Genomic DNA, 11,228 nt, shown 5'->3' with positions numbered 1-11,228 from the left:
ATTACTTAATGTCACATTATTATTACCTATTAGATGTGACTGATGGTAAAAGAAAGTAAGTGAATAAATTAAGAAGGAAAAAAAATCTTAAATGATGACATTATTAAATAAGGTCTATTTAACCCAAAAAACATTTAAATAGCATCTCCAGACAAGCGAACGCATAAATACTCGAGTGTTAGCGACCGTATAGTATAGTAGTCTCAATGCTATTCTTCCTTTCCTGACCTTTTTTTGTTTTCCTTTCGTCAGAATAACAACCTGAAACGCTCTTTCCCCACTCTACTTCCACCCTTGAGCTAACCAACTTTCTCTTCCTCGATCTAATCGCCAATTACCGGCCTGATCTACGCCTCTGATCCACTCTTTCAACTTGATCTACTGCTAGGTTTCCTGCAAACACTTGCGGTAAACCTTTTTTTCTCTCTCTCTTTTCTACTGTATTTACTTGGTTCAGTTTTTTTTCTTCTTTTTAATTTATGTACCTAATTTGTTTGATCTTGAGTGAATTGAACTGGTTTTACAATTTCCCCGCGTAATTCTTGAATTTGTGGTTGTTGATTTCTTTGCACTCTGTTTGGTTGGTGACAAATTCGAAGAAAAGGAGCGACGGAGTTTGGAAAACCGTAGTGCTTGAGCTAAATTCTCATAGGTGAAAAAAATTAAAGTTTCGTTCTTATAGTTAGATTTTTCCGGGTGATTTGGTGGTGGTTTGTTTTAATTAAAGAAAAGGACGAACGTTATTTTTGTTTGTTTTTATTAATTTAAACTCTTGAATTCCGTGGTTCTATTACTATTTGAATTAGGAATTGTTTGTTTGGCGTTTTGAAGAATTTCCTGTCGTGCTCAACGTTTTTTATTACGCTTGTGAAATGCATCATTTTTTCGAAGATTTTGCTGATTTTGAAATTCTTAAATCTTAATTAAGATATCATCAGCTGCTGCAAAATGATACGATTAGTATTCTCTAAATACATGTGCGATTCAATACTAACGATTCTTCCACTTCAGTTGGTTCATTTCTGAATTATCAAATCGCCATTAAGTCATGGGCACTTTATTGTTTTTCGAATGCCTTTTCCATGTGCGGGCTATCAACAGGGCATAATTTAATGGAACCTAGGGTTTTGTTGAAATGCCTTTAACTGATAAGAGGTTCTTTACTGCAGATGGTTTCTTCAGGGGATTGTGTACCAGATGAAGTTGATAAAGATAAATTACAGAGCCCGGATGCTGGAAGGAAGACATTGCAACATTCTGATAATAAAGTTCCCTCACCGCAATCTGATCAAGGAGGAGAAGCCCTCTCAATTAACTCAGAGAAAAACCTGCTTTCGCAATCGGAGAAACTAGGAAATGCTTCTTCTATGATGACCAAGATGACATCACTAACTCCCTCTCCATTGCCTGGTATGGAGGGGAGAAGTCCTGTAGTACGTGAGAAACCATCGGAGGATGGGTATAATTGGCGTAAAATATGGGCAGAAACTTGTTAAAGGAAATGAATTCATTCGAAGTTATTACAGATGTACACATCCAAACTGCTTAGTGAAAAAGCAATTGGAACATTCACACAACGGGAAAATGGTTGACATTGTTTATTTTGGTCAGCATGATCATCCAATGCCACTGAGCCTTCCTCTAGCTGTAGATATTGGTGTATCTGTTGTTGAAGAGCGACCGGATAATTCATCTGCAATTGTTGTCAAAGGTAAGTAAAACATCTTATTCGTTTGCAACTAGTATGATGTGATATAGATAAAATCTGTTTTATATCTGACCTCATATTTGAAGACGAGTCATTGGATGCACAAGCACCTCGCCAAAGAGAGCCAACAGGTGGTTCTCAAGCTTTAGCTCGTGCTGTCAGTGAAGATGTTAAAGGTACATCTTCAAAATCAAATAGGATACAGAATGTTGCTGAAAGTGATGATGATCGTTGTAGCTCAAAACGAAGGTAGCTTAGTTTATTTCTCATTGGTGTACTATATCCTCTTAAGCTTTGTTTAACAGTCATCAAATATAAATAGGAAGAAAGAGAATAGCAATGCTGATGCATCTCCAGTGAAGAAGCCAGCCAGTGAATCGCATACAGTTGTTAAGACTCTGAGTGAGGTTGATATTGTAAATGATGGGTACCGTTGGCGCAAATATGGGCAAAAACTCGTTAAAGGCAATCCAAATCCGAGGTGTGTATTAAGTTCATTTTTGTTTATGCATATTTGAAGCACCTAAAATTATCTAATTTACATTTTATCTCTGCTCATTTGCTATGGTAATTAGCAGAGTGTTATCCCAGCTGTAGATGTCTGTCTTTGCATCTCTAATGCTGAGATTGTAGTCGATGCATAGTACTTAATACTTTTATGATCTTAGAATGTTTTCTTTGCTTTTCCTATATATCTATGATGAGGCTTTTGGTATTAATTTGACATGCCATTCTCACTTGTCATGTAGGAGCTATTATAGGTGCTCAACAGCTGGATGCCCCGTCAAGAAACATGTTGAGAGGGCTTCTCATGATGCTAAATTGGTTATAACTACTTATGACGGAAGACACGACCATGATTTGCCTCCAAGTAGGACTGTTGTAACTACTTATGAGGGGGTAAATGTTCGTTCAGTATCTCATCATGACAAACCAAGCACTAAGGTAGAAGAAAGTCGGACAGTCTGCCTTGACATTATTGTTCATCCTAATTTTAAAGTCGAGAATAAATCAAGTGAAAAATTGAATGGTGAGTCAAGAACTAAGTCGGAAGTAAGCGATACTGTTTGTGTTGGTACAATGGATACACCTGTATTATGCCTTGAAAGTGGATCAAACGAGCAACAAAGTGGGAAGTTCGATCCTAGTAAGGAAAATGATGCAGTTGACAGTTGTACGATTGTTCATGGTACATCAAGTTCTCAAAGTACATTAAACGAGCAACCAAGTAGCAAATCAGAAACCAAATCAGAAAGTGATGTCGTTTGCCTTGAAAAGATGGTCCGTACCACTCCACATTCAGAGTGTAATTTAGATGAGCAACGACTGCCAAGCACCGAGCCCGTTCAAAGCTGAGATGGGGCAGATGGTTAGTTATAGTCGCAAATTGCAGTGTATTAAAACGGATCTATTTGGGGTATTGAAGTTGAGGCTGCGCTTCTTATCCATATTAGCAAACCATGTGTAAAATTTATTAACCTGTTAAATAATGCGAGATTAAAAGTGCAGTAATTTTATTTCACAGTGAGATTTGATATAGAATGTGTTATTGCTAATCTTAATCGAGGGCATCCTTGCAGTTATTTTTCTCATTGGTTGGTTTTATGGCGCTAACCTTCTATTTCCGTTGTCCATAGGCCTTCTATTGCAGCTTGCAGACTGAAGAAAACAATGGAATGAGATGACTGCGAAGGTGGAGGCGAACATATGATTTTGTAAGTACATGGTAAAACAAACCTTATAAGCTCTAGGACTTTGTACCAAAGTGTCCCAGGCTCCTAAAATTAACACTGATTGAAGTCCACTGTTCTCAAGTGTGTGAAGACAATATTAAAGTGTGTAAAAAGAAAAAAAATATGTAAATCACTTCCATGCACAGGAAGCAACCAAATCCCTGTTCATCCAACCAAGGTACAGAGCCCCCTCTCTCATCAAGCCTATATCTATTAGAGTAGCTATCAAGAAGTGTTTTTATGGTGGCATTAACTAAAGAGCTTAAAGGACAAGGAGTGAACCCTGCCATTCTGAACCTTGACCTCCATTTTCCCAAGAGCTCATGCCGTTCCACTCTCTCGCTCTCCTCACAAGCTATTATGTTAACAATATCCCTCGCCAGGCATTGCTGCTCAACATTGATCCGCTCTCTGTGTTCCCGGAGGAGAGTTGCATCAATTGATTCAAACATGGCTGCGTAATAGTTCAATGTCTCCAGGAACCTTGGAAAGAATGGAGCAGTATTTGTGTTTGATTCCTGCTCAACAAGGGTTACAACCTTTGGAGACAGGCTCTTAACCAGTCTCAAGAGTCGGTCACGGTGATTCTCAGTGCTGACGCTCTCATCGGGCATGTGGTGAAGCATGAAAGCAAAATTTACTGCTAGAGCCTCTCCTGGTCGAACTTGAAGGTGCTCCCGCTGAACCTCACAACCAGACATGGAAGCAGCATGGAATTCAAATGGAACATTAAAGTACTTTGCAAGCTTGGACAGCTTCTTCCCCACAATGTTTAGGCCTCCTCCACGTGCATGTGCAGATGTGGAATCATCAATACCAGTTATGCGGATGTGGGGTGGTCCACCAGGCCTAGATGCAAATGCTTGGATGAGAGTGATCCACTGACTCCCCTGAGCTATTTGGAAATCGATAATATGAACTCTATCTTCATCTTTCATGGCCTCTGCAATGGCTCCATTTGCAGACATGTAGCCGAACTTTAGGTAGGGGCAAACCTCATAAAGAATGTGCATGTAAGATAGTAGATCAGCACTCTCCGGTTCTTTGCATTGCAAAGCCTTATGGATTGAGCTTCCTGAGGAGGTTAGTCGTGCCACAAGCCCTTCCAACATGTACGCTCCCAACCTCTGAATTGGCTCACCAGAAACTGACACCATTCGACGTAGTTCATCCATTAACCACTGTGCCATCAAGAGATCGTTATCAGATATTGCTTTTGCACAAGAGACAAGGACTTGCTTTACGTCCCCTCTGGAGATTGCATCCGTTACAAGTCTCCAGCTGGCCATCTCTGGTGAGGTTGTGCTGTCAATAACATCAGAATCGGGCCCCAACATCGCAGTCTCCAGTTCTCTCAGCTTATCCCTCAAGTCACATACATCATCGGTTATGCAGGAACCACTAATAGGAGAGCCATTGGTATTATCAGAAGAGTGATGCAAGTCGGATCGGTACGACTGAGAATCTTGCTGTGACATTGGGCTTCCATTTGGGGAGGAACCGACAATTAATGAAGAGTCGTAGGCAATATAATTGCCTACTGCAGAAGACGACTCCAAAGTGCAATAATTTTCGTGGGAACTCTTAACAGAAAAGTGGGATCCGTGGCTGCTGTTACTATAGCAGAAAGATTGATCAATAGGTGGGAGTTGAGGAAAGCAGTAGGGATCGGATTTGATTTCTTGCTTTATATTTCGGTACAATCTGCTTGCCATGACTGAGCTTCTGTGTTGCTGGAATGCTTGCATGGATGGACAGTTCACTTGAACGGGTTGGAGCAATCAAAGGATTCAAGCCTGGCGGGATTGTTTCGAACTAAAATGAAAAGTCCAGTCTGACTCCAGAATTCTGCATTTTCATCGTGATTGTAATACCGATAACATTGGACTCTCTATATGGTAAATGCTGGTTGCAAACAGATGAGAGACAAATCAAGATTGCCATTATCCTTCACCCCTAACCAGATTCTTTCCATCTATCTCAATATGATCTGCAAAATTGTGAAACAAGTTCAGCAGCTATAATGGCAGCACCGAGGTTGTAACAGAAGTTCCTCCTTCTCTAATATTTTATACGGAACGTATCAGTGAATACGGATAACAAAACAAGGAATCACAATCTCGGACGTTTAAAGTTTTTTTATTTATTAATATACGGTAATTACAATAAAGTATATGTTCAAAGATAACTCTTAATTATTTGAGATTGAATATTTACACCTTACCATTTCTGGTGCTCGAATTCATAACCTCAATGAATAACAACAATTTTTTTATCATTAAGGTTGATTGGTTTGTGCGGAAAAGTTTAAAGTTTAACAAAACAAAGTTTAATATTTACCTTGTTCAGAACACTAAACCTAAAATAAGGAAACAAGAATAAATAAAATAATCCAATCCACTCTCAAATAATCTATTTTCTCAAATTGACCTATTCAACGCATCTTTGAAGCAGCAGGAGACAATATTACATTAATTAGATATTCAAACATCATCTAGCTTAAAATATCAACAATGACAACTAAAAACTTCAAATCCAGTCTACAAATAAATGATTTTTACTGCAATTAAAAGCTTCAATTTCAGGTCAGAGTTGGACATATTTAGCAACACGTTTGCAGAGCTGAAGGAACTCTAACATTGAAAATATCAGTTTCTCTTTTTACTGAAAGAACTATTATATATATTTAAAAAAGCTCATTGAAATCTTCATGAAAATATTATCTTTTTCCCCTCTAATTCTGTCATTTCCAACAAGATTTCTGCAAGTACGAACAACCCAGTAAGCAACAAAGTGTCTGAAACAACTCCTACCAAACAGAATCAAACATCAACCATAAACATGGCAGATAGAGAAATGAGAACCAATTTGAAAAATTAAAAAAAAAAAACAGAACTTTGAACATCAGAAAGAGTGCATACTTGGATTAAAAAGAACTACTAAAATTCCAACCCAAAAGAAAGCTAAACCAGCAAAAGACCAGAATTCAAGAACCCCACACCCCAGAAAATTAAACCAAGAGAAAACAGACCTTAAATTCCATTCGAGAATAAATTCACTTGCAACGTCAAAGAAAACAGAGGTTTCAGTTTTAGAGATAAAAAGACGATTTAAAATGAGACAGCAAAGAATTGATTTAATTCGTTTATGTAAAGAGTCACATCAGCATCTGCATTATTTTATTGATTAAAATAATAGAAAAAAGTGGTGAATTATTATTAAAGCCCTCGACATAAAATAAAGAACATTGTGAGTTGTCTTGCAAGTTACTTATACTATCATTGGACTTTTCAAAGTACTACAATACCCTTCTTGATTACACATTTCGTCAAACTCATCCATCCTGTTAATTGCTATTTTTCCTTTCCCTCCAATAATTATAGTTTTTGTTTTAATTTGATTATTTAAAATTTTAATATTCACATAACAACATTTTTATATTTATCAAATAATGGGTGATTAAAATGGATAAAAAAAATATAACGTTAAGTATGATTTTTTTAAGGAGAAATCACATTAGATTTCAATGGCATCCAAGATTACAAGTTATTTAATACAATCAGATTAATCATAATAAAACCAATATGATTTGGTTCTAGGCAAAGCCCAATGAACAAGAAAGTGAGCAACCTTGTTAGCCTCACGATTGACATAGAAAATTTTAATGAGAAAATAACCTCAATGACCAAAAATGCCTTATAATATACGATTTTAACCAATTTTTTTTGGATTTGCCAAAATGACCAACTAAATCGCAATGCGATCAATAATTCGCAACGTGATCTCCGGTATCGCAAATCAGTTTCCAGATTCGCAACGCGATTCTGACTATCGCATTGCGATTTCCCAAATTCGCGTTGCGATTTTCCTAAATCGCAACGCGATTACGTAAATCGCAACGCGATTACGTATTTGCATTGCGATTTACGTAATCGCATTGCGATTTAGTAAATCGCAACGGGATTCTGACTATCGCAATATTGAATTTCAAATTTGCAACTCGATTTCTGAATTCGCAACAGGTTTTAATTTCGCAACACAAATGTTTTGGGTATATAACTACGCAGCAGCAGAAACTCATAACCTAAATCCCTAAATCGCAACTCATTCCATCTCCATCTATCACTCTCTCCGGCGACATCCGTTCCTATATCCAACGACATCCTTCCCCATCCGGCAACATGTTTTAGTTTCGCAGCTCGTTTGTTTAGTAAATTAATTTACAATAATGAAATCATCTAATGTTGATCATGTTTGGATAGATTTGTGTTTTGGAGGGTCATGGGAAAATGTTCATGGTGTTTTACAACATATGCCTTTACCCATGAATCTTCAACTAAAATTGTCATTAAAAAAGTTAACTTATGAAACTCTAATGTTACGTGTTGCAAATAAATTGAATTTAGAGCCCCTAAGTGGATTTAGGCTATCTTATCAGAGAAATGGTAAAGTTTATTTGTTAACCGACAATGAAAATGTTGAACGATTCATTGCTTACATTAGTGTTTCAAGTGATGATGTTACATTGTATGTTGTTGAACCTAGAAGTAGTGAAGTTGGGTCAGTAGCGGGTAGTAATCAACTAAGTTTTTCAACCCCAGTTTATGGTGCTCAAAATTTAATGGTTCCACCACAATTTCATCACCAAGCAAATATTGTTTCACCACATTTCCAATATCAAACACAATCTCAAAACCCACAACCTTTCCCTAATCCAAATCCTAATCAACTTTCAGCACCAAATTCCGGTTTTCGTATTGACCAGTTAGACAATGATGAGCCAACAGAAAAAATTGTGAGTACTAGTCAGTATTCGAAATTTGATCTTGGTCAATACCCGGACTTTGATCTTGGTCAATACTCGGATTTTGATGATTTTTCAGAAGAAGAAACAGACCCTGCGTGTAATGATTTTGATATTGGTCAATACTAGAATTTTGATGATGAAACAGCTGTTGCCGAGGAAGATGTTGTTGATGATAATGAGGAGGAAGTTACGACTGTAAATGAACATGTTGAACATCCATTCTGTAATTCATATAACACTGAAGAAGAAAAAAGAAGAAGAAGAAATCCCCAAAGAAAAGTCCCCGAAGAAAATGCCACGGGAGTATAACTGGAATATGCCAGAATTACTTCAGATACCGGAAGAAGAGTTGGTAAAGATAGCAGTTGATTGTTACACAAAAATTATTCGTATCAAGAAAGATGATTGTTTTGATACAAAGGAAGACTTGAAGATAGCTTTGTATACGAAATGTGTGGAAGATGGCTATCAACTAAAAGTTAACAAATCAAGCAAAGATCGTTTCGAAACAAGGTGTATGATTGACAAAAACTGTATGTGGCGTATGATTGCAAAGAGGATAAAAGATTGCGAAATATTTCAAGTTAGGACTTTTATTGATAAACATACATGTTCAAGAACCCAAGTTTTTCCTCACCATAGACAGGCAAACAAAAAGGTGTTGGGTGGTTTTTTTGTTGAGTTAATGTTTTTGAATGGTAGGGTATATCGGGGACATGAAATTATGACTGACATGAATGCTCGGTTGAAGATTAGTATCTCATATTCTCAAGCTTGGAGAGCCAAATGTTATGCCTTGGAATTGTTGAGGGGGTCGCCAGAAGCATCGTTTGCCCAACTGCCGGCTTATTGTCACAATTTAAAGCTGAAAAATCCTGGGTCGGTAACTCATATCAAAAAAGATAGAGATGGATGCTTTGAGTTGTTGTTTATCGCCATTGGTGCTGCGGTTAGTAAATCAATATAATTTTGTTGACTCATTTTTGTTAGTTACATGCATTTTACATTTAAATGATTATATTTCTTGTGTATATGATTTTGTAGATTCGTTCATTTATTAATTACATGCGCCCAGTTATTATAGTTGACGGAGCACATTTAAAAGGTCGATACCTTGGAGTAAACTTATTAGCAGTAGCCATGGATGCTAACAATGGGATACTGCCAATAGCTTACGGGGTTGGCAAATCTGAATCCTCTGATTCATGGACATGGTTTATGGGGCATCTTAGGGATTGCATAGGTCCTATTAGCAATCTGACAATCATATCCTATAGGGCAAACTCAATTGACAACGCTGTTAGAAGGTGTTTCCCAGATGCTTTTCATGGACTTTGTGGTGTTCATTTGTATAGAAATCTAAAATCAAGGTCTGCTGGTATAAAAATCACAAATGGACATACTGGAAGGCTGTAAAAGCTTATCGGGAAGTGGATTTTAATAAGAATATAAACTGTTTAAAACGTTTTTTGCCTCAGTGTGCTCAAACACTAGAAGATGTCGGGTTTGAAAGATGGTCAAGAGTACATCAACTTGGAGCAAGATATGGTTTCATGACGTTAATAGTGCAGAATCAATCAACGCTCTAAGTCGTCATTCACGGAAATTACCCATTACTATGTTAATGGAGTTTTTTCGAGCCTCTATTCAACAGTGGTACTACAAGAAAAGAAACCATGCAGGTATTATTTCTTTAAATTCGTAACTTATCATATATTTTACTAAGTATTATTTATTTAAATTTACAGGAACATTGGAACATCGTGTTACACCATGGATAGAAAAAAAGATAACAAAACGTGTTGTGAAGTCAACGTCATGGAGAGTTGAACCATGTTCAAACACTTTGTTTGAAGTACTGGATAATAACTTAAATGATCTTGTCGATCTAAATGCAAAGACGTATAGTTGTATGAAATGGAAAACATCTGGTTATCCGTGTGGCCTTGTTATAAAAGTTTCTCTTCATCTAAACCAAGATGATTCAAGCGCATACGCTATGGATTGCTACACTACAGAAGTATATCGACAGACTTATGGTGAGATTTTCTACCCTATTCCACATCCTTCTGAGTGGGACATACCAGATGACTTACAAACAGTTTTGCCACCAGCCATGGACAGAAGGCTACCTGGCCGACCAAAAAGTCACGATCGTATACCGTCTAAGGGTGAAGAGAAAAAGAGATCGACATGTAGTCGATGCAAGGAAAGTGGTCATACAAGGTTGATATGTGGATCACCAGTGCCATCACAATCATCTTTTCCTCTACCAAAATATGGATCCTCATCAAAATCCAAAGCTCATATGGTGTCAAGAAAAAGGCAATCAAAATCGCAATCATCTTTAAAATCTCAATCAGAACCGGCTTCACCTTTTGGGACTGTTAACTTAGGTGATTTTTAAATGCAAACGTTGTATTATGTGGATTTTATGTGTGAACTTTTAACATTTTCAGTTAGGCATGTATTAGTAACTTGAGTTTGAAAATTGCTATGATCTGTTCAGTTGTTATCACTTATTAGGCATTCATTTGACTATCACAACACGGAAATGACGTTTGCAATCATCTTAATGTCTATCGCAACGCAGAAATGACTATCGCAATGCGAAATGAAAATCGCAACGAGAGAATCGCAATGCGAAATGAAAATCGCAACGAGGGAATCGCAATGCGAAATGAAAATCGCAACGCGAATTTAGTTTCGCGTTGCGATTTTGTCGTTGCGATTTTCATTTCGCGTTGCGATTTTCATTTCGCATTGCGATATTCATTTTTGCCTTCAACATAATGCATATTGAAATCAACAAAATCAACCATTACATTTCAATCAATTAAACAAGAACAAATAAGAATTATGTTCACATCAATTAAACAAATCAACTTTTACAAATCAATTAAACAATCAAAAAATAAGCAATAATTCTTATTTCCTCATCTACTATTGAATCAACTTTTGCAGCCATACATCATTTTCA

At 37.0% G+C, this 11,228-nt stretch overlaps 2 pseudogenes; one reads left to right on the top strand and one right to left on the bottom strand.

Moving 5' to 3' along the window:
* The first annotated feature begins 676 nt into the window (after positions 1-676).
* LOC120139107 lies at positions 677-3,264 on the top strand (annotated as a pseudogene).
* A 167-nt stretch (positions 3,265-3,431) lies between these two features.
* Positions 3,432-6,544, bottom strand: LOC120139106 (annotated as a pseudogene).
* Between the last annotated feature and the right edge of the window lie 4,684 nt (positions 6,545-11,228).

Source organism: Hibiscus syriacus, unplaced genomic scaffold (assembly GCF_006381635.1).
Source record: "Hibiscus syriacus cultivar Baekdansim isolate YM2019G1 unplaced genomic scaffold, ASM638163v2 tig00110722_pilon, whole genome shotgun sequence".
In the NCBI taxonomy this organism is placed as follows: domain Eukaryota; kingdom Viridiplantae; phylum Streptophyta; class Magnoliopsida; order Malvales; family Malvaceae; genus Hibiscus; species Hibiscus syriacus.
The sequence above is the reverse complement of the archived record's forward strand: the minus strand, read 5'-3'. Positions and strand labels throughout refer to the sequence as shown.